At 43.9% G+C, this 25,017-nt stretch overlaps 1 non-coding gene across 1 annotated transcript; it reads left to right on the top strand.

The window, feature by feature from the left end:
• Positions 1 to 1,757: 1,757 nt before the first annotated feature.
• Positions 1,758 to 1,868, top strand: LOC126946994 (U6 spliceosomal RNA). The gene has a single exon (XR_007722853.1). It is a non-coding gene; the product is annotated as a U6 spliceosomal RNA (small nuclear RNA).
• The last annotated feature ends 23,149 nt before the right edge of the window (positions 1,869 to 25,017 follow it).

Raw genomic sequence — 25,017 nt, 5'->3', positions numbered from 1 at the left:
TAACATTTTCAAGGTTATTTTAAGAGACCAGAATAATCACTTTTTCCTTATTCCGTTGCTAGGATTTATTATACCAGCAGTCAGGAGGGCCTGTGGTGTTGCAGATGAAATCCTGGAATTCCATTATTTAGAACTGAAAAAAGTAAAAACAGATCTGAGAAGCTTAAAAGTTACTATGGAAAAGAAAGGGACAAAATAATATTATAAACAATTGGAATTTGAGGCATGTGATGTTATCCATCTACAGGATGAATAGACAAAAATGACAGTATTTAAATTTCTGGTTTATTATATCGGCAATCCAGTCACCCTTAGTCCTTAGTACTGTTTGCTATGAAACTTTGTCAAACACTTTCATGAAGTCATTAAAAGTGACCTGTTTTTTCCAACAGATGTGCAGTGATACCTTTGCCAGTAGAGTTTTGCCTGAATAACAACAACAAAAAAATCATTCAAACACAAAAGTGACCAAGTTTTTCCCTTAGGAACCAAAACTACAGAGAAATAATTGAGTTGTACCCTTCAATGCGAAATCACGTACAAGTCACATGACGTTCAAAAGCTTGTAAAACCAACTGCAATGTTTCTAACGAATATTTGCCAGGGTCTGGGAATTCCCCCTATTTACATGCTAGCCTTTTGTGGATCCACATATCCATTTCATGGATGTCAGCAGCACGAGCTAGCAGCATGAGGATCAGCATATTTGTGTCAGTTCTCTAAGTCTCCCACGGGATCATGCGGTTCCCTGAGTCTCCAAGTCCCACAGGACCTTGCGAAGGGGCCCAGGTGGATACACTGTGTACACAGTGCAGGTTTGCATCACAGCCAAGGAATACCGGCCTTGGGGAAAGCAAGCCTGCTCTTTGTCCCAGAAGGAGATATCACCTCATCCCCCAAGGCAGCTCCTTGCAATAGAGCCCTGAGAAACGGCCCAGCTAAAGAGCAGTCAGGACCTTGCATTCTTGGCATGCCCAACAAGAACTAGCAGGAACTCTCTAGGCCATGGGGGATCGCCTCTCCCAACAATATGCCCATAGAGAAAATAGGCCATCTCTCCTTCCACATGAAAGGGACAACAAGAAGTACTGCCCAAAATGTTGCCCCTTCACCACTGTCTTTCAGGGCCTAGAATGCAGCTACCACCCACTTTTAGGTGGTGCTGGGAAACTGTGCATCATAAACCTTGCTCTTTCTCTGCTATCCAGTCATAAGGAACTCTCTGGGAAGTCACAGATCTGGGTTAAAGGAGAAGTAAAGCAGTAGCCACAAGCATCTTGAGGGTCTGAGCCACCTCTTCGTGCAGTTTGCTTTTGCCCTCCAACCAGCTTGGACCCAAACTTACATATTACATTTTCATTTTCTAATGGAATATGGCTTTGCACATTCAACCTAGCCTTGATGGTCATTTCGAATGGCACACCTCACTCTCCTCCCACCTTCCAGATCTCCTGCCAATGCTTCGCACTGAGTGAACCCACCCAGAAGCTGGAAGGCAAGGAAACCTGTTGCTACAGCCCCTTTGCTGGGCACAGAGCAGGTAAAGAAGGGTGGAGTGAGTCTGGAAAGGCAAATGGAAGATATCCAGCACAGCCCATAAATGACATTGATGTCATTGGTGTGATTTTCTAAAACATTAAGCTATTCTTGGAAAAGTTCCAAACAAAACAACACACACTCCTTTCAATTTACATAGTAGTTCCGTTCCTGGAAAATTCCACATATATTAAAACCGTGCAGAAAATCCTTTGAGTTATTGCTTGCTTCAGCAGCAATATACTAACATTGGAATTATATTGATACAAAGAAAATAAGCATGGCCCCCGTGCTAGATGACATGCACATTTGTGAAAGCATTTCATATTTTTTTAAATAAATTTCATTTAAAAATAGTGCTTTGAGTTTACAAGTAAAACAAGGTTAGGTTTAGGCTCAGATAATCACAAATAGGTTCTCATATACACAAATGTCTAGGGAGACAATTTGAAAATTATGTTAGACGTAGGAAAATTCTTCCTTGCAGGAATGTCACATGCATTGAAGGACATATGACATTCTTGGCTCCTGCCCACTAAATGGAAGAAATGACTTCTCAATTTCTGGGTCCCCGTTCCATCTAACACACAGAAGTTTCTGACCTAGCGACAAAACACTTGCTGCCGTTTCTGACAACATAAAATTATGAATTGGAATTTTCTGATTTAGCATGAAGTAATAACTGGCTACATATGAAACTGAAGCTTCAGGACGGGCAAGGTGCCTCATGCCTGTAATCCCAGCACTTTGGGAGGCCAAGGTGGGCAGATCACTTGAGGTCAGGAGTTTGAGACCAGCCTGGCCAACATGGCGAAACCCCACCTCTACTAAAAATACAAAAATTAGCTGGGCGTGGTGGTGCACGCCTGTAGTCCCAGCTACTCAGGAGCCTGAGGCAGAAGAATGGCGTGAACCCGAGAGGCGGAGCTTGCAGTGAGCTGAGATCATGCCACTGCACTCCAGCTTGGGCCACAGAGCAAGACTCCGTCTCAAAAGAAAAAAAAAGGTAATAGACAGTTAATAAAAGATAAATAACCACATTTCATGTCACTTGAAAATAAACTATAACATTGTTCTATTTTTAACATATGCACTTTAAGTAATTCATGCACATTACATAAAATTAGAAAATGCATACACAAAACTAAAAACGAAAACGCACATTCTGTAGTAGACGGAATAATGGCCCCTTAAAGATATCCATAATCTAGTTTCTGGAACATTTTACATGGCAAAAAGGACTATACGGATGCCACTAAATTAAGGATCTTGGGATGGGGAGATTATCCAGGATTATCCAAGCAGGGCCAATGTAATCTCAAAGATCCTGATAAAAGGGGAAGTGGACCCGGTGCAGTGGCTCATGCCTGTAATCCCAGTGCTTTGGGAGGCCGAGGTGAGAGGATCACTTGAGGCCAGGATTTTGAAACCAGCTTGGACAACATAGTGAGACCTCGTCTCTACAAAAAAGAGAAAAGAAAAATTAGCCAGGAGTCTGTTGTTCCAGCTACCTGGAAGGCTGAGGTAGGAGGACTGCTTGAACCCGGGAGGTCATGGCTGCAGTGAGCCGTGATCGCACCACTGCACTCCAGCCTGGGCAACAGAGCAAGACCTTGTCTCAAAAAAGAAAAAAAAATCATGGACCTTCATAGATTCCATCTGTTTCCACCATTAGCCTTTATAATGTTCTAAATGTCATGACTGTGACCAATGGTATATGACCCAAATGATACTTGAGAACTTGACTGATTTCTAGCACAATCAAATAGACTTGGCTTTCCTTGTACTTTCCCGGCCACAGACCTGGAATAAGACATTGCTTCAAAGAGCCCAGATTCCCTTTAATGGGGGGGATGGTTTGGTTTGTTGTTGTTGTTGTTGTTGTTGTTTGAGATGGAGTTTTGTTCTTGTTGCCCAGGCTGGAGTGCAATGGCGCAATCTCGGCTCACCGCAACCTCCGCCTCCTGGGTTCCAGCGATTCTCCTGCTTCAGCCTCTCGAGTAGCTAGGATTACAGCCGCCCACCGCCACGTCCAGCTAATTTTGTATTTTTAGTAGAGACGGGGTTTCTCCATGTTGGTCAGGCTGGTCTCAAACTCCCGACCTCAGGTGATCCGCCCACCTCAGCCTCCAAAAGTGCTGGGATTACAGGTGTGAGTCACCACGCCAGACCGGGGGAATGGTTTTTAAGGACCACAACCTGAGCACTAGGGATGTTCATTATTACAGCGTGAAGTTACTTTTAGGCTACTTCAATGGACACAGCTAGGAAAAAAAATGTATGAATATTTGTGACACACAGACTCTAGAGTGGCACCCATGATCCCTGCCTCCTGCTGTTCATGCTCCTGTGTGATCCCGTCCTCTTGAAAGTGGGAGGAACCATGACTTGCTTCTAATCAGTAGTATATGGCTAAGGTGACAGAATGTACATGGTTGCATATACATGAGTACATTACGTTCAGAATGATTACATGATGATTGTAATGCCCCCTTGCAAAGACACTCTCTCCTTGCTGGCATAAAAGAAGCAAGCTGTGTATGGAGAGGGCCATATGGCAAGGAGCTGAGGACAGCCTCTGGCTAACAGCCAGCGAGAAACTGAGGACATCAGTGCAGCAGCCTTCTAGAAACTAAAGGTTGCTAACAACCATGTGAGCTTGCAAGCAGATGATGAGACTGCAGTCCCTCCGACACCTTGATTGAAGCTTTGTGAGCCATAAGCAGAGCATCTAGCTAAACCATGCTTAATCTCCTGACTCACTGACAGTGTGAGATAATAAAAGTGTCTTGTGTTTTTTGTTGCTGTTTTTTTTGTTTTTGTTTGAGAAGGAGTTTTGCTCTGTCACACAGGCTGGAGTGTGCGTTCTCGGTTCACTGCAAACTCCACCTCCAAGGTTCAAGCGATTCTCCTGCCTCAGCCTCCCAAGTAGCTGGGATTAGAGGCACCCCCCACCACGACCGGCCAATTTCTGTATTTTTAGTAGAGACAGGGTTTCACCATGTTGACCAGGCTGGTCTCGAATTCCTGACCTTGTGCTCTGCCCACCTCGGCCTCCCAGAGTGCTAGGATAACAGGCGTGAGCCACTGAGCCTGGTCTAATTTTTTGTATTTTTTGTAGATACGGGGTTTCACCATATTTCCCAGGCTGGTTTCTAACTCCTGGGCTCAAATGATCCTCCTGCCTTGGCCTCCCAAAATGTTAGAATTATGGGTATGAGCTGCCGTGCCTGGCCAATAGATTAACTTAAATCAAAGACTTTTCTAGCACAACTTCACAAGTTCTTTACAATTCTGTTCTATGTCATGAAATTGTTTTCTCTGGATTAACAATGCTTTATTTATTTATTTATTACTTTTTTAATTTTGAGATGCAGTCTCGATCTGTTGCCCAGGCTGGAATGCAGTGGCATGATCTCGGCTCACCGCAACCTCTGCCTCCTGGGTTCAAGCAATCCTCCTGCCTCAGCCTTCTGAGTAGCTGGGATTACAGGCATGCACCAACATGCTTGGGTAATTTTTGTATTTTTAGTAGAGACGGGGTTTTACTATGTTGGCTAGGCAGTCTCGAACTCCTGACCTCAAGGGATCCACCCGCCACGGCCTCCCAAAGTGCTGGGATTACAGGCGTGAGCCACCAAGCCCAGCCTGGATTAATGCATTGAAGAGGCTGAGGAATCCTGAGGAAAGGGTCTGAGTTTTATTTCTCTCTCTATCCCTGGACCTAGTATAGAACGTGGCATATGAATTCAATTAATGTTAAGTAAATGACTGGATAATTGGAGGGATGGAGGAAAGAAGGAAGAAAGGAAGAAAAGAAGGAGGGAAGGAAGAAAAGAAGGAGGGAAGGAAGGAAAGAAGGAAAGAAGGAAGGAGGGAAGGAAGGAAAGAAGGAAGGAAGGAGGGAAGGAAGGAAGGAAGGAAGGGAGGGAGGGAGGGAGGGAGGAAGGAAGGAAGGAAGGAAGGAAGGAAGGAAGGAAGGAAGGAAGGAAGGAAGGAAGGAAGGAAGGAAGGAAGGAAGGAAGGAAGGAAATAAGATTCATGAGATGGCCTTAAGTGGCTTTAAAGTTACTCTGAAACATATTTAAGGCCGGGTGCAGTGGCTCATGCCTGTAATCCCAGCACTTTGGGAGGCCGAGGTGGGCGGATCACCTGAGTTCAGGAGTTTGAAACCAGCCTGACCAACATGGTGAAACCCCGTTTTTATTAAAACACAAAAATTAGCCGGGCATAGTGGCACATGTCTGTAATTCCAGCTATTCAGGAGGCTGAGGCAGGAGAATTGCTTGAACCCAGGAGGCGGAGGTTGCAGTGAGTTAAAATCGCACCACTGCACTCCAGCCTGGGCGACAGAGTAGGACTCTGTCTCAAAAACAAAAACAAAACAAAACAAGAAACAAACAAAAAAAAGATATATATTTAAATATCTTAAAAGGAATAAAGAAATGCAAAGCAATGAAGTAGTGAAGGAAGTTAGCTAGTGAAGGAAGTTATCTTCATGAAAGCTGCAGATTTCCATGAACCAGTGAAAGAAATAGGTACTGGTAGGATATAAGCCCAGAAATGAGAACTATGTGGACTGTGGGAACAACCCGTATCTAAAAGTTTTGGAATCCATGTCATTTTGTCTATAAAAAGGGGATTAGTCTAGCCTTTGAACTCATGAGAAACTGGAGATCTACAGCCCACATCTTCTCACAACCCAGCCAGTTTCTGGCCAAAGAAGCAACCTCAGTCCAAAGAGAGAGTAGGCTGTGTGAAGTGGCTCACGCTTGTAATCCCAGCACTTTGGGAGGCTGAGGTAGGAGGACTGCTTGAGCCCAGGAGTTTGAGACCCGCCTAGGCAACATGGCAAAAGCCCATCCCTACAAAAAAATACAAAAAAAATTAGCCACGCCTGGTGACGTACACCTGTAGTCTCAGCTACTCAGGAGGCTGAGGTGGAAGGGTGGCTTGAGCCCAGGAGTTCCAGGCTGCAGTAAGCCACAATCGTGCCACTGCACTCCAACCTGGGTGACAGAGTGAGACCCTGTTTCAAAACAACAACCAAAAAAAAAAAAAAAAAAAAAACTGCAAAAGAGGCCAGCTGTGTCTCACACCTGTAATCCTAGCATTTTGGGAGTCTGAGGCAGGAGGAGAGCTTGAGCTCAGGAGTTCTAGACCAGGTGGAGCAACATGGCGAGACCCCTATCTCTAAAAAAAAAAAAAAAAATTTTTTTTTTTTTTTAATTAGCCAGGCATGGTGGCACATGCCTGTGGTCCCAGCTACTCAAAAGGCTAAGGCAGAGGATTGCTTAAGCCCAGGAGGAGGAGGCTGCCGTGCGCCATGATCAGGCCACTGCACTCCAGCCTGGGTGTCAGAGTGAACAGAAAACCTGTCTGGACCAAAAAACGAAAGAGAAAAAAAAGGCATTAGCACTAAGAAATGAAAATTAAATCATTAGCCGACTTTGCATCTGCCAACAACTGATACCAGAAGACAGCAGAATGATAGTTTCAAAGTGAAAAAGGAAATAATTAGCCACCTAGGATTTTATACCTAGATAAATAATCTTTCTAGAGTAAAGGCAAAATAGAGACGTTTATAGACATATAAAAAAGTATGGTTTACCACTCACAAACTCACTAAAAGTAATATTATGGGCTGGGTGCGATGGCTCACGCCTGTAATCCCAGCACTTTGGGAGGCCAAGGCGGGTGGATCACTTGAGGTCAGCCTGGCCAACATGATGAAACCCCGTCTCTACTAAATATACAAAAAAAAGGCCGGGCACGGTGGCTCACGCCTGTAATCCCAGCACTTTGGGAGACTGAGGCAGGCAGATCACAAGGTCAGGAGTTTGAGACCAGCCTGGCCAACATGGTGAAACCCTGCCTCTAATAAAAATACAAAAGTTAGCTGGGCGTGGTGGCACATGCCTGTAATCCCAGTTACTTAGAAGGCTGAGGCAAGAGAATCGCTTGAACCTGGGAGTCGGAGATTGCAGTGAGCCAAGTTCACGCCATTGCACTCCAGCCTGGTGACACAGCGAGACTCTGTCCCCCCAAACAAATAAAAATAAAAATAATAAAAATACAAAAAAAGAATTAGCCAGGTGTGATGGCACGCGCCTGTAATCCCAGCTACCCAGGAGGCTGAGGCAGGAGAATTGCTTGAACCTGGGAGGCGAAGGTTGCAGTGAGCCGAGATCGTGCCAATACACTCAAGCCCAGGTGACAGAGCAAGACTTCATTTCAAAAAAAAAAAAAGAAAAAGAAAAAGAAATATTATGGATGTATTGATTTCTGTTGCCAGCCAAGATGGAGTAAGCCCATTGTAGTCTCTCTCTCCCACTTATGACAACTAAAATTTCTATAGAAAATACAAAAAGCAACTACCTGGGAACTCTGAAAAGTAAGCAAGACTGGGTAAATTGGGAAGAAAAGCCAAAACTTGAAACAGTGCTCATACAGGGATGAGCTACTTGTATTTTTTTTCCCCACCTTCTCTTCCAACATTTATCAGTGAGGAAGTCTCCAGCAAAGCTGCTGCAGGCGGTGCAGGGAAGAAAACTCCAAGGAGCCCCATTTTACTGGCCAGAAGACTGAGAAAATGGGCCCCTGAAAACTGGACAGTGTGGAGGGAATCACAGAGGAGAGAACTGGAGAGAGGATCCTTAAATCGTGTGTGTGTATGAACATGGCACAAATCCCAGACTCAACCCTGAGCTGAGCATGCGTGGGTCAGACCCAAATAAACAGCAGACTTTGAGAACTGAGCTACGATTTAAAACACCAGACTAACCCCTGAGGAGGCCATATGTGAAATAAGCCCAAAATAGCATGGCAAAGGCTTTGAAAATTGAACTGACACTGAACCAACTGCACACAGAAGGTAAGATGGAACTTGTAGTCTGAGCCTAACCAGGTTGATTGCCTGATTTAAAAAAAAAAAATCACATTCACCAGAGGACTTGAATAGGACCCAGATTCTTACAATATAGTATTTTAAAATGTCCAGGATCTAATCCAAAATTACTTTGCATACAAATAACCATGAAACTGTAATTCTCAAGAGGAAAGACATTCAACAGATGCAAAATCCAAGATGATTTAGATGTTGAAATTAAAAGACAGACTTCAAAGCAGTGATTATAATTATGCTCTGTGAGGTGAGGTAAAGGTAAAGGTGAACACTCTTCTTTATTTTTAAATTTTTTAATTTTTTTTGAGACAGTGTCTTGCTCTGTCATACAAGCTGGAGTTCAGTGGTGTGATCTCAGCTCCCGGCAGCCTCGCCCTTTGGGGGCTCAAGCAAGTCTCCAGCCTCGGCCTCCCAAAGTGCTGGAATTACAGGAGTGAGCCACCACAGCTGGCTTGAACATTCTTTAAATAAATGAAAATATAGTACTCAGCAGAATAGAAAGAAACTATAAAAAATAACCAAATGGAAATTTTAGAGAGTAAAAATACAATATATTTTAGGGCAGTGAAAATACTCTGTATGATACTATGAGGATGGATTCATGTCATTATATATTTGTCCAAACCCATAGAATATACAACACCAAGAGTGAATCCTAATGTAAACTATGGACTTTGGGTGATTATGGTTGTTGATGTAGGTTCATCAGCTGTAACAAAAGTACCACTCTGGTGGGGGATGTTGATCATGTGGGAGGCTATACATGTGTGGAGCAAGGGATATATGGGAAAACTCTGTACCTTCCTCTTAATTTTGCTGTGACCCTAAAACTGCTCTAAAAATGAAGTCTTGGCCGGGTGCAGTGGCTCATACCTGTAATCCCAGAACTTTGGGATGCCGAAGCAGGTGGATCACTTGAGGTCAGGAAATCGAAACCAGCCTGACCAACATGGTTAAACCCCATCTCAAATAGAAATACAAAATTAGCTGGGCGTGGTGGCAGGCGCCTGTAATCCCGGCTACTCGGGAGGCTGAGGCAGGAGACTCCCTTGAACCTGGGAGGCAGAGGTTGCAGTGAGCCAAGATCGTGCCATTGCACTCCAGCCTGGGCAATAAGAGCTAAACTTCATCTAAAAAAATAAAAAATAAATAAATAAGAAGTCTTTACAAAATACCAATGCACTAAAAATAATAAGAATACAATATATCAAATTAAAAGCTCACTACATGGGTTCAATAGCAGAAATACATGTATATTAGTCAGGGTTCTCCAGAGGAACAGAACGAATATATATATATATATATATATATATATATAGAGAGAGAGAGAGAGAGAGAGAGAGAGAGTGTGTGTGTGTGTGTGTGTGTGTGTGTGTGTGTGTGTGTGTGTGTGTGTTTAGAGGCAAGTCCAGGTTCTTTAAGGCAGGCCAGCAGGCTGGAGACCCAGGGAAAAGTGTATGCTACAATCTTGAGTCTGAAGGCATTCTGGAGGCAGAATTCTTTCTTCCTCTTTACTTTTACGGTCTCCCACTGATTGCATGAGGCTTACTCAAATTATAGAGGATAATCTACTCTACTCAAAGTTCACGGATTTAAATGCTAATCACACCTTAAAAAATATACCAGACGGACTGGGCGTGGTGGCTCATGCCTGTAATCCCAGCACTTTGAGAGGCTGAGGCAGGCAGATCACAAGGTCAGGAGTTCGAGACCAGCCTGACCAACATAGTGAAACCCTGTCTCTACTAAAAATACAAAAATTAACCAGGTGTGGTGGTGAGTACCTATAATCCCAGTTACTCAAGAGGCTGAGGCAGGAGAATTGCTTGAATCTGGGAGGCAGAGGTTGTAGGTAGCTGAGATCGTACCATTGCACTCCAGCCTGCGTGACAGAGCAAGACTCCTTATCTCAAAAAAAATAATAATAAATAAATAAATAAATTTTAAAAATAAAAAAGATAAAGAATGGAAAGAAGATTGAAAAAAATTTAACAGATCCTTAGTCCTGTGGAAACATATCAAAAGATCTAACTTTTGTGGCTCTGGAGTCCTAGCAGATTAGAAAGAGATTGGTGCAGAAAAAATATTTGAAGAAATAATGGCTGAAAACTTCCCAAATTTGGAGAAAGACAAGTTTTTCTTGTTGTTGTTGTTGTTCTGTTTTGTTTTGTTGTTGAGACAGAGTCTCCCTCTCTCACCCAGACTGGAGTGCCATGGTATGATCTCGGCTCACTGCAGCCTCTACCTCCTGAGTTCCAGCGATTCTCCTGCCTCAGCCTCCTGGGTAGCTGGGATTACAGGTGTGCGCCACCACACCTGGCTAAGTTTTGTATTTTTAGTAGAGATGGGGTTTCACCATGTTGGCCAGGCTGGTCTCAAACTCCTGACCTCAGGTGATCCACCTGCCTAGGCCTCCCAAAGTGCTAGAATTATAGGTGTGAGCCACCGCATCCAGCCAAGAAAGACAAGTTTTTTATTCAAGATAAGCAAACCCAAAAACTCACCAACCAGAAAAATGTGTTCATTCTCCTTAATTACATATGAAGCATTTACGAAAAAATGATCAGATATAAATGATGGACTGGGTGCGGTGGCTCACACCTGTAATTCCAGCACTTTGGGAGGCCAAGGTGAGTGGATCACCTGAGTCAGGAGCTCAAGACCAGCCTGACTAACATGTGAAACCCCATCTCTACTAAAAATACAAAAATTGGCCAGCTGTGGTGGCAAGCACCTGTAATCCAAACTACTTGAGAGGCTGAGGCAGGAGAATTGCTTGAATCAGGGAAGTGGAGGTTGCAGTGAGCTGAGGTCGTGCCACTGTACTAGCCTGGGTGACAGAGCGAGACTCTGTTTCAAAAAAAAAAAAAAAAAAGGTATAAATGACGAGGGAAGTCTCAACAAATTGGAAAGAATTAATATTAAATAGACCTCACTCTCTATTATTTATTATTTTAATTTTAGAGACAGAGTCTCACTCTGTTGCCCAGGCTGGCCTCAAACTCCTGGGCCCAAGCCATCCTCCCATCTCAGCCTCCCAGGTAGCTGGGACTACAGGCATGCACCACCACGCTCAGTCAGACCTTACTTTCAAAAAGGAAAGAACAATAAGGGTAAGTTTTAAAAATAAATGTATACAACACTAAAATGTTACTAAATAATAACTCATGGGCTTAAGAGTAAGTCACAATTTGGCAAAGGATTCTTAGATATGACACAAAAGCACTAGGAATAAAAGAAAACATGGAGAAATTGGTCTTCATCAAAATTAAAAACTTTTCTTTCTCTCTCTCTCTGTCTCTTTTTTTGTTTTTTTTGTTTTTTTTTTTTTTTTTTTTTCTGAGACAGGGTCTCACTCTGTCATCCAGGCTAGAGTGCAGTGGCCTGATCTCAGCTCACTGCAGCCTCATCCTCCTGGCTCAAGCAATCCTCCCACTTCAGCCTCCCGAGTAGCTGGGTCTACAGGCACATGCCACCATACTCAGCTAACTTTTGTATTTTTTGTAGAAACAGGGTTTCACCATGTTGGCCAAGGCGGTCTTGAACTCCTGGGCTCAAGCAATCCACCCTGATCAGCCTCCCAAAGTGCTGGGATTACAGGCATGAGCCACTGCGCCCCACAATTAAAAACTTTTCTTTCAAAGAACATCATCAAGAAAGTGCACAGGGGCCAGGCGCGGTGGCTCACGCCTGTAATCCCAGAAGTTTGGGAGGCCGAGGAGGGCAGATCACGAGGTCAAGAGATCGAGACCATCCTGGCCAACATGGTGAAACCCCGTCTCTACTAAAAAACATAAAAAATTAGCTGGGCATGGCGGCGGGCACTTGTAATCCCAGCTACCCGGGAGGCTGAAGCAGGAGAATCACTTGAACCCGGGAGATGGAGGCTGCAGTGAGCCGAGACTGCACCACTGCCCTCCACTCCAGCCTGGCGACAGAGCAAGACTCCATCTCAAAAAAAAAAAAAAAGAAGAAGAAATTGCACAGAAAACCCATGGAATGGGAGACCATATTTGCAAATCATAAATCCATTAAGGGATTTGTATCTAGAATTAAAAACTCTTAAAATTCAATAAGAAGAAGGCAGGCCAACATTTTTTAAATGGGCAAAGGATCTGAATAGACATGATCAGTATTTTTTCAAGGAATATATAAATGGCCAATAAGCACATGAAAAGATGCTCAATATCATTACCCATCGGAGGAATTCAAATCAAAATGAGAATGAGATACCACTTTGTAGCCAGTAGGATGGCTAGAATCAGAAAGTCATAATAAGCAACAGGAGCTCTCATTCATTGTGGGTGGGAATGCAAAATGGTACAGCCACTTTGGAAGACAGCTTGGCAGTTTCTTACAAAACTAAACATACTCTTACCATATGATCCAGCAATCGCACTTTTTGGTATTTACACAAATGAATTGAAAACTTATGTCCACATAAAAAACCTGCACATGAATGTTTATAACAGCTTTATTCATAATTGCCAAAAGTGGAAGCAACCAAGATGTCCTACAATAGGTGAATAGATAAACAAACTGTGGTACATTCATACAATGGAATGTTATTGAGTGATAAAAAAGAAATGAGCTATAAAACCAGAAAAAGACATGGAGGAACTTTAAATGCATATTGCTGAGTAAAAGAAGCCAAACTAAAAAGTCTACATATTGTTTGACTCCAACTATATGACATTCTGGAAAAGGCAAAACTATGGAAATATAATGGTTGCCAAGGGTTAGAAGAGAGGGAAGGAAAGAGGGATAAGTAGGTGGAACATGGGGAATTTCTAGGGCATCAAAACTATTCTGTGTGAAACTGTAATGGTGGATACATGTCATCATATATTTGTCCAAACCCACAGAATGTACAACGCAAAGAGTGAACCTTAATGTAAGCTACAAACTTCAGTTAAAAAGAAAACCTGGCCGGGCGCGGTGGCTCATGCCTGTAATCCCAGGACTTTGGGAGGCCGAGGCAGGTGGATCACGAGGTCAGGAGATCGAGACCATCCTGGCTAACACGGTGAAACCCCATCTCTACTAAAAATACAAAAAATTAGCTGGGCGCGATGGCGGGTGCCTGTAGTCCCAGCTACTCGGGAGGCTGAGGCAGGAGAATGGCATGAATCCGAGAGGCAGAGCTTGCAGTGAGCCGAGATCGTGCCACTGCACTCCAGTCTGGGCGACAGAGCGAGACTCCATCTCAAAAAAAAAAAAAAAAGGAATGAAGTACTAATAGATACTACAGCTTGGATGGACCTTGAAAACATTATGCTAGGCCGGGCGCGGTGGCTCAAGCCTGTAATCCCAGCACTTTGGGAGGCCGAGACGGGCGGATCACGAGGTCAGGAGATCGAGACCATCCTGGCGAACACGGTGAAACCCCGTCTCTACTAAAAAATACAAAAAAAAAAACTAGCCGGGCGAGGTGGCGGGCGCCTGTAGTCCCAGCTACTTGGGAGGCTGAGGCAGGAGAATGGCGGGAACCCGGGAGGCGGAGCTTGCAGCGAGCTGAGATCCGGCCACTGCACTCCAGCCCGGGCAACAGAGCGAGACTCCGTCTCAAAAAAAAAAAAAAAAAAAAAAAAGAAAAGAAAACATTATGCTAAATGAAAGAAGCCACATATAAAGGAAAAGATCACATATTATATGATTCTAGTAATACGAAAATTTGCAACTTAGAAATCTATAGACACAGAAAGTAGAGCAGCGGCTGCTTAGGGCTGGGAGTGGAGAAGGGCGCTGAGGAGTAGGGGGATGATGGCTAGAGGGCACAGAGCTTCTTTTTGAGGGGATAAAAAGGTTCTCTTTTTTGTGTGTGGGGGGGACAGAGTTTTGTTCTTGTCCCCCAGGCTGGAGTGGCATGATCTCGGCTCACTGTAACCTCCGCCTTCTGGGTTCAAGTGATTCTTCTGCCTCAGCCCCCCGAGTAGCTGGGATTACAGGAGCCTGCCACCACACCCGACTAATTTTTGTATTTTTAGTAGAGACAGGGTTTCACTATGTTGGGCAGGCTGGTCTTGAACACTTGACCTCAGGTCATCCGCCCGCCTCAGTCTCCCAAAGTGCTGGGATTACAGGCATGAGCCACGGTGCCTGTCCCCAGGCAGAACCCCAAGGTTGCTAGGTAATTAATGGAGAATACTTTGTCTCCATCAAAGAATGCCAGACAAAAAAGTACGGAAAGAATGAGAGAATTAGAAAATCAACATTTTGCCACTGCAGCCTCCGCCTTCCGGGCTTCAAGCAATTCTCGTGCCTCATCCTCTGGAGTAGCTGGGATTACAGGCATGAGCCACCACACCCGGCTAATTTTTGTATTTTTAGTACAGATAGGGGTCTCGCCATGTTGGCCAGGTTGGTCTTGAACTCCCGACCTCAGGTGATCCACCTGCCTCAGCATCCCAAAGTGCTGGGATTACAGGCGTGAGCCACCGTGCCTGGCTGGATAAAAAAGTTCTAACATTGACTGTGGTGATGGTTGCACAACTTTATGAATACACTAATGGCCATTGAATTGTACACTTCAAATGAGTTAATTGTGTACTGTGTACATTATATCTCAATAAAGCTGTCTTTAAAAAAGGAATGGGCTGGACTTGGTGGCTCACACCTGTAATCCAACACTTTGGGAGGCCGACGCAGGCAGCTTGAGCCCAGGAATTGGAGACCAGCCTGGGCCACATAGCAAAACCCCATCTCTTCTAAAAATACAAAACCTAGCTGGACGTGGGTAGCACATGCCTGTAGGGCCAGCTACTCGGGAGGCTGAGGTGGGAGTATCACCTGAGCCCTGAAGGTCGAGGCTGCAGTGAGCTAAGATTGTGCCAATGCACTCCAGCCTGGGAAACTGGAGTGAGATCCAGTCTCAGAGAGAGAGAGAGAGAGAGGTCTGTCTCTGAAAAAAAAAAAAAAACTAAAATAATTTAAAAATAAAAAGATATGAACTACTGATACATGCTATAACATGGATGAACTTCAAAGACATGACCACATATTATATTATTCCATTCTATGAAAGTCCAGAAGCAGGCGCAGGTGGCAGTGAGCTGAGATCACCATTGCACTCCAGCCTGGGCGACAGAGCCAGACTCTGTCTCAAAAAAAAAAAAAAAAAAAGAAAGAAAAAAGAAAAAAAAAGTCCAGTATAGAAAAACCTATAGAGACAGAAGGTAGATTTGTGGTTATTAAGGTTGGGTGGTTGGAGGATGAGGGATGAGGGAATGATAACTAAAGGATATGGTTTCTTTTTTTTCTTTTATTTAAGAATTTGATTTTCTTTATTCCCCTTTTCTTGTTTTTCTTTTGTATTTCTTTGCTGTGTCCCCAGCTTACTGAGGGGTTTCCTTCTGAAGTGACTCAAATATCCCGACTGTCACGATGGTGGCATATATCTGGTAATATACTAAACACCATTGAATTGTACACTTTAAATCAGTGAGTTGTATGGTATGTAAATTACATCCCAATAAAACTATTTTTTAAAAACAGTAAATCAAAATCAAAATTACAAAATAGGCCAGGCACAGTGGCTCACAGGTGTAATCCCAGCACTTTGGGAGGCCAAAGCAGGAGGATCACTTGAGCCCAGGAGTTCGAGACCTATCTGGGCAACATGGTGAAACCCTGTGTCTACAAAAAAATAGAAAAAATTAACCAGGTGTGGCCGTGCCCATGGTCCCAGCTACTTGCGAGGCTGAGGTGGGAAGATCACCTCAGCCCAGGAGGCTGAGGATGCAGTGAACCGTGATTGAGCCATTGTACTCCAGCCTGGGTGACAGAGCAACACTGTCTCAAGATTAAAAAAAAAAAAATTATATCTCAACTGGAATGTTAGTATTTCATACCAAAACTTACTGGATGTAGCAAATCAGTATTTTGAGGTAATTTTTATTCATAAGTGGATTAAGTTGGGTTGTTTTGGGTTTTTGTTTGTTTGTTTGTTTTAAGACGGAGTCTCCCTCTGTCGTCCAGGCTAGAGTGCAGTGGCATGATCTCGGCTCACTGCAACCTCTGCCTCCCGGGTTTGAGCAATTCTCCTGCCTCAGCCTCCCAAGTAGCTGGAATTACAGGCACCTGCCATCATGCCCAGCTAATTTTTGTATTTTTGTAGAGATGGGGTGTCACCATGTTGGCCAGGCTGGTCTCAAACTCCTGACCTAAAGTAATCTGTCTGCCTTGGCCTCCAAAAGTGCTGGGATTATAGGCATGAGCCACTGAGCCCGGCCACTGGATTACATTTTAAAAAAGAAAAGCCCTCAAATGGCTGATTCCACATCTGGGACAGAAAATTTATAATACAAACCTGGGACAACTTGCCAGGATACTATCAGGAAGGCAAAGGAGTCACCTTGAAGGGGCTCCCACTGGCCAAACAAGAGATAGTTTGAGCATCAGAAACAATAATGAGTGTAATTGATTGAAATATGTAAAATATATATGTGAGCCCACAGAGATAATTTTAATAACCCTTACCATGCTAGAGCACCATCTCATAACTCTGCAAACTGATAAATGGAAAGAAACATTTATCATGGCATTTCTGTCCCCAGGCAGAACCCCAAGGTCACCAAGTAATTAATGGAGAATACTTTGTCTCCATCAAAGAATGCCAGACAAAAAAGTACAAAAAGAATGAGAGAATGAGAAAATCAACATTTTGCCACTGCAGCCTCCACCTCCCGGGGTTCAAGCAATTCTCGTGCCTCAGCCTCTGGAGTAGCTGGGATTACAGGCATGAGCCACCACACCCGGCTGATTTTTGTATTTTTAGTACAGATGTGGGGGGGGGGTCTCACCATGTTGACCAGGTTGGTCTTGAATTCCTGACCTCAGGTGATCCACCTGCCTCAGCCTCCCCAAGTGCTGGGATTACAGGTGTGAACCACTGCACCTGGACTTGCTCTCCCCACTTCTATTCAACATTGTAGAAGAGGTTCTAGCCACAGCAATCAGGCATGAAAAAGAAATAAAAAGGCACTCAGATGGAAAAAAGAAGGAAAACTATCTCTATTTGCAGATGACACAGTCTCAAATGTAGAAAATCCTAAGAAATTTGCTAAAAAAACAATCAGAACTAAGGAACAAGTTCAGAAAAGTGTCAGGATACAAAATCAACATGCCAAAGTCAGTTATATTTCTATACACTAGCATTGAAGAATCCAAAAATCAAATTAGGACAACAATCCCATTTATAATAGCAGCAAAACCAAAGAATGCCTAGGAATAAATTTAAGAAAAAAGCACAAGATTTGTACACTGAAAACTATAAAACACTGTTGAAAAAACTTTAGATCTAAAAAATGGAAAAATATATACGTTCATGGATTGGAAAACAAACATTGTCAAGATGGTAATACTCCCCCAATTCACCTACAGATTCAATGGAATCCCTATCAAAATCCCAGGTTGTTTTGCAGAAATAGATAATTTAATCATAAAATTCATAGGAAAACGCATCGGACTCAGAATAGCCAAAAAAAAAAAAAAATGTTGAAAAAGATCAAAGCCGGACGCGGTGGCTCAAGCCTGTAATCCCAGCACTTTGGGAGGCCGAGACGGGCGGATCATGAGGTCAGGAGATCAAGACAATCCTGGTTAACACGGTGAAACCCCGTCTCTACTAAAAAATACAAAAAATTAGCCGGGCATGGTAGCAGGCGCCTGTAGTCCCAGCTACTCAGGAGGCTGAGGCAGGAGAATAGCGTGAACCCGAGAGGTGGAGCTTGCAGTGAGCTGAGATCTGGCCACTGCACTCCAGCCTGGGCGACAGAGCAAGACTCCGTCTCAAAAAAAAAAAAAAAAAAAGGAAAAAGATCAAAGTTGGAGGACTCACATGTCCCGATTTCAAAACTTACTACAAAACTACAGTAATCAAGACAGTGCCGTACCGTCATAAAGATAGGCATATGCATCAATGAATGGAACAGAATTAAGAGCTCAGAAATAAACCCTTACATTTGTGGTCAACTGATTTTGATAAGCGTGCCAAGACAATTCCATGGGGAAAGAGCAGTCTCTTCAACAAATGGTGCCGAGACAATTGGATATCCCCATGCAAAAGAATGAAGATGGACCTCTTCCTCACACAACACACAAAAATGAACTCAAATGGATCATGGCCTGAGTGTAAGGACTAAAACTGGAAAATTCTTAGAAGAAAATATAAGAGTATGTCGTTGTTACCTTGGATTTGGCAATGGTTTCTTAGACACAATAACAAAAGTACAAATGACAAAAGAAAAAATAAACTGAGCTTCCTCAAAATTAAAAACTTTTGTGCTGCAAATGATCAAGAAAGTAAAAAGACAATCCACAAAATGGAAGAAAATATTTGCATATTACATATCTATAAGGAACCTGTATCTAAAGTACCTAAAGGGCTCAATAATAAAAAGACAACCCAATTTAAAAATGGGCAAAGGAGGCTGGGCGCGGCAGCTCATGCTTGTAATCCCAGCACTTTGGGAGGCCAAGGCAGGTGGATCACCTGAGGTCAGGAGTTCGAGACCAGCCTGACCAACATGGTGAAACCCCGTCTCTAATAAAAATATGAAAATTAGCTAGGCATGGTGGCGGATGCCTGTAATCCCACCTACTTGGGAGGCTGAGGCTGGAGAATTGCTTGAACCTGGGAGGTGGAGGTTGCAGTGAGCCGAGATCGCGCCATTGCACTCCAGCTTGGGCGACAGAGTAAGACTCTGTCTCAGAAAAAAAAAAAAATGGGCAAAGGATTTGATAGACATTGCTTCAAAGAAGATATGCAAATAGCCAACAAATACATGGAAAGATGCTCAGTATCCTTACTTGTCAGGGAAATGCAAATCCAAACCAAAATGAGATACCACTTCACATCCGCTAGGATGGCTAGAATCAAAATAATACACACTGGTGAGGATGCAGAAAAATTAGAACCTTCCTACATTGCTAGTGGCAATGTAAAATGCTGTGGCAGCTGTGAAAAACAGCCTGGCAGTTCTTCCAAAGGCTAAACACTGAGTTACTATACATCCCAGCAATTCTACTCCCAGGCATATACGGAAGAGAATCAAAAATATGTGCCACACAAAACCTGTATGTTCATAGCAGCATTATTCATAATAGCTAAAAGGCAGATGCAACCCAAATGTCCGTCAACAAATGAATGAATAAAGAAAATGTGGTATATCCATATTATTCGAATATTATTTGGCAATAAAAGGAATGATGTGATGCTATGAGTTGAGTTGTGCCCCTCAAAAAGATATATTGAAGTCCTAACCCCCCAGCACCTCAGACTGCAACCTTATTTGGTAATATGGTCTTTACAGAGGCAATCAAGTTAAAATGAGGACATTAGGATAGGCCCTAACCCATAGGACTGGTGTCCTTAAAAAAGAGGAAATTTGGACACAGAAACAGGCATACATACAAGGAGAATGCCAAGTGAAGATGAAGGCAGAGATAACAGTGACATGGCCGGGCGCAGTGGCTCACGCCTGTAATCCCAGCACTTTGGGAGGCCAAGGAGGGCGGATCACCTGAGGTCAGAAGTTCAAGACCAGCCTCCCCAACACGGTGAAACTGTCTCTACCAAAAATACAAAAATTAGCCAGATGTGGTAGCAGGTGCCTGTAATCCCAGCTACTCAGGAGACTGAGGCAGGAGAATCACTTGAACCCGGGAGGCGGAGGTTGCAGTGAGCCAGGATCACACCACTGCACTCCAGCCTGGGCGAGAGAGTGAGGCTCCCTCTCAAAAAAAAAAAAAAAAAAAAGATATAAGGGTGACACATCTTATCTTTGGAATGCCAAAGACTGCCAGCAAGGCAGCAAAAGCTAGGAGAAAGGCCCAGGCCCAGAACAGATTCTCCTTCACAGTCCTCAGAAGGAGCCATTCCTGCCAACACCTTGACCTCAGACTTCCAGCCTACAGAACTGTGAGACAATACATTTCTGTTGTTTGAAGCCACCCAGTTTGCAGTACTTTGTTACAACATGGATGAACCTTGAAAACATTTTGCAAAATGAAAGAAACCAGGCAGAAATGGCCACATATTATATGAGTCCATAATAAAAGTGTCTAGAATAGGCAAATCCATAGAGACAGAAAGTAGATTAGGGTGTGCCAGGGGCTGGGTGTGTGTTTGAGGTAGTGCTGGGATGGCTGCCTAATGTATATGGGGTTTCATGTTTCAGAATTAGATCGTGGTGGTGGTTGCATAACTTTGGGAATATACTAAGAACCACTGAATTATATATTTTAAAAGGGTAGGTTTATGGTATGTGACTTGTATTTAATAAAAAATTAAGTCCAGGCGTGGTGGCTCATGCCTGTAATCCCAGCACTTTGGGAGGCTGAGGCAGGTGGATCACCTGAGGTCAGGAGTTCGAGACCAGACTGGCCAATGTGGTGAAACCCCGTCTCTACTAAAACTACAAAAATTGGCCGGGCGCGGTGGCTCAAGCCTGTAATCCCAGTACTTTGGGAGGCCAAGACGGGCGGATCACGAGGTCAGGAGATCGGGACCATCCTGGCTAACACAGTGAAACCCCGTCTCTACTAAAAATACAAAAACTTAGCCGGGCGAGGTGGCAGGCGCCTGTAGTCCCAGCTACTCGGGAGGCTGAGGCAGGAGAATGGCGTGAACCCGGGAGGCGGAGCTTGCAGTGAGCTGAGATCCGGCCACTGCACTCCAGCCTGGGTGACAGAGCGAGACTCCGTCTCAAAAAAAAAAAAAAAAAAAAAAAAAAAACTACAAAAATTAGCAGGGCGTGGTGGCGAGCGCCTGTAATCGCAGCTACTCGGGAGACAAGAGAATCGCTTGAACCTGGGAGGCAGGAGAATCGCTTGAACCTGGGAGGTGGAGGTTGCAGTGAGCCGAGATCATGCCACTGCACTCCAGCCTGGCGACGGACTGAGACTCCATCTCAAAAAAATAATAATAATAAAGTAAAAAAATAAAAGAATCACTTGAACCCGGGAGGCAGAGGTTACAGTGAGCCGAGATCATGCCACTGCACTCCACCCTGGGCAATGGAGCAAGACTCTGTCTCAAAAAAATAAAAATAAGGGCTGGGAGTGGTGGCTCATGCCTGTAATCCCAGCACTTTGGGAGGCTGAGGCTGGCAGATCACTTGAGATCAGGAGTTTGAGACCAGCCTGGTCAACATGGTGAACCCTCGTCTTTACTAAAAATAACAAAAATTAGCCGAGAATGATCGCAGGTGCCTGTAATCCCAGCTATTCGGGAGGCTGAGGCAGAAGAATCGCTTGAACCTGGGAGGCAGAGGTTGCAGTGAGCCGAGGTCGCACCACTGCACTCCAGCCTGGGCAACAAGAGCGAAACTCCATCTCAAAAAATAAGATAAAGGCCGGGCGCAGTGGCTCATGCCTGTAATCCCAGCACTTTGGGAGGCCGAGGCGGGTGGATCACGAGGTCAGGAGATCGAGACCATCCTGGCTAACACGGTGAAACCCCGTCTCTACTAAAAATACAAAAAAAAAAATTAGCCGGGTATGGTGGCAGGCGCCTGTAGTCCCAGCTACTCAGGAGGCTGAGGCAGGAGAATGGCGTGAACTTGGGAGGCAGAGCTTGCAGTGAGCCGAGATCATGCCACTGCACTCCAGCCTGGGCAACAGAGTGAGACTCCATCTCAGAAATAAATAAATTAGGCTGGGCGCGGTGGCTCACGCCTGTAATCCCAGCACTTTGGGAGGCTGAGGTGGGCGGATCACGAGGTCAGGAGATCGAGACCATAGTGAAACCCTGTCTCTACTAAAAATACAAAAAATTAGCTGGGCGCGGTGGCGGGCGCCTGTAGTCCCAGCTACTCGGGAGGCTGAGGCAGGAGAATGGCGTGAACCCAGGAGGCGGAGCTTGCAGTGAGCTGAGATCCGGCCACTGCACTCCAGCCTGGGCGACAGAGCGAGACTCCGTCTCAAAAAAAAAAAAAAAAAAAGAAAGAAAGAAAGAAATTAATTAATAAAATAAAAATAATAAAAATAAATAAATAAAATAATAAAAATAAATAATCCCTCAAGCCTCAAGGAACAGGACAAGGCCCAGTGACTGTTCCTATTGTGGCTGGATGTTGAACCCACTGGTTCCTGGGGAAGGGGCTTGATTTAAAAAAAAAAAAAAGTTGTGAAAACAAAAATAGGGGCTGGGCGCAGTGGCTCACGCCTGTTATTCCAGCACTTTGGGAGGCCAAGGCGGGCAGATCACTTGAGGTCAGAAGTTTGAGACCAGCCTGACCAACATGGAGAAACCCCGTCTCTACTAAAAATACAAAACTTAGCCGGGCGTGTTGGCGCATGCCTGTAATCCCAGGTACTCAGGAGGCTGAGGCAGGAGAATCACTTGAACCTGGGAGGCGGAGGTTGCGGTGAGTGGAGATCACGCCATTGCACTCCAGCCTGGGCAACAAGAGCGAAACTCAATCTCAAAAAAAAAAAAAAAAAAAAGAAGACAAATAGGAAAGCCTGAAAATAAGTGAGTTATATATTCAGTTCAGGATCTTAGACTTCAAAAAGTAAACTCCAAAGAAGTAGAAAGATGGGTATAAAGTCTATAAGAGCAGAAATTAATGACAGAAAGGAAAGAAAAAGGCAATCAGTACAACCAAAATTTTGTTCTCTGACAAAACTACTAAAATAGAAAAAATTGTTGGGCACAGTGGCTGTCGCCTATAAACCCAGTTACTCAGGATCCTGAGGCAGGAGGATCACTTGAGCTCAGAAGTTCAAGGCTACAGTGAGTTATGATCCCGCCACTGTACCCTAGACTAGGCGACAGAGTAAGACACCATCTCTAATTTAAAAAAGAAAAAGGAAAAAATTCCAGCGAGTCTGATCATCAGAAAGGAGAAGAGAGAAAATAAACAATAATAGGAACAGAAAGGAAATATAACAAATGATAACAGTAGAGATTTTTAATAACATATGAGAACATTGTGAACAACCTTGGCCCAGAACATTTGAAAACTAAGATACCATGGAAAGATTTCAAGAAAAATACAGATTACCAAAATAGGAACTGATAATCAAATACCTCTCATGATAAGAAATATCAAGCCCACACAGTTTTACTAAAAAGTCTTACCAAACCTTCAAAGGAAAGATAATCTCTCTATATTAAATTATTATGAAATAATATATTTCAGAAAACAGAAATAGTGGGAAATTTACTCAGCCCATATTATGAGCTAATACAAATTTAATATCAAATTCACAAAACAGTGTTAAAAAATAATGTTTTAGACCAATCTCACTTATTAACATGCATGCAAAACTTCTAAATAAAATAACAAGCCGGATGCAGTGGTGCGTGCCTGTAGTCCCAGCTAACTAGAGGCTGAGGCAGGAGGATCCCCTAAGCCCAGGAGTTTGAGACCAGCCGTTGCAACATAGCAAGACCCCAACTCCAACAACAACAACAAAAAAAATAGTAACAAACCAAATTTTAGCAGACCTCATCTCTAATAAAAATAATACACCAGGCACAGTGGCTCACGCCTATAATCTTAACAGTTTGGGAGCCTGAGGTAGGTGGATCTATTGAGCCCAGGAGTTCAAGACCAGCCTGGGCAACATAGTGAGACCTCTCTACAAAACATTTTTAAAAATTAGCCAGCTGTTGTGGCGCACACCTCTAGTCCCAGCTACTTGGGAGGCTGAGGTGGAAGGATCGCTTGAGCCTGGGAGGTGGAGGTTGCAGTGAGCCGAGATTGTGCCACTGCACTCCAGGCTGGGTGACAGAGCAAGACCCTGTCTCAAAAAATAAATAAATAAAAATAAAAAGTAATGTGTTATGACTAAGTAGACTTTTATGAGGAATGCATCAAGAAGGGTTCAACATCGGAAAATCTAGCAAAATATTTTATAGATTAAAGGGAAAATATAATCATTTCGTGAGATAAAGAAGAGACAAACACTCATTATTTGAAACAAAACAGGCCAGGCATAGTGGCTCATGCCTGTAATCCCAGCATTTTGGGAGGCCAAGGTGGGTGGATCACCTTGAGGTTAGGAGTTCAAGACCAGCCTGGCCAACATGGTGAAATCCTGTCTCTACTAAAAATACAAAAATTATCTGGGTGTGGTGGCGTGCGCCTGCAGTCCCAGCTACTTGGGAGGCTGAGGCACAAGAATCGCTTGAACCTGGGAGGTGAAGGTTGCGGTGAGCCGAGATCGTTCCATTGCACTCCAGCCTGGGTGACAGAGTGAGACCCTGTCTCAAAAAATAATAATAATTAAGGCCAGGCATAGTAGCTCATGCCTGTAATCCCAGCACTTTGGGAAGCCGAGGTGGACGGATCACCTGAGGTCAGGAGTTTGAGACCAGCCTGGCCAACATGGTGAAACCCTGTCTCTACTAAAAAAACAAAAATTAGCCAGGCATGGTGATGGGCACCTGTAATACCAGCTACTTGGGAGGCTGCAGCAGGAGAATCACTTGAACCCAGGAGGCAGAGGTTGCAGTGAGTCGAGACCATGCCATAGCACTCCAGCCTGGGCAACAATAGCGAAACTCAGTCTCAATAATAATAATTATTATTATTATTGACTGGGCACGGTCGCTCACGCCTGTAATC

Source organism: Macaca thibetana, chromosome X (assembly GCF_024542745.1).
Source record: "Macaca thibetana thibetana isolate TM-01 chromosome X, ASM2454274v1, whole genome shotgun sequence".
Taxonomy (NCBI): Eukaryota; Metazoa; Chordata; class Mammalia; order Primates; family Cercopithecidae; genus Macaca; species Macaca thibetana.
Note: the sequence above shows the minus strand (reverse complement) of the source record. Positions and strands in the feature narration are given on the sequence as shown.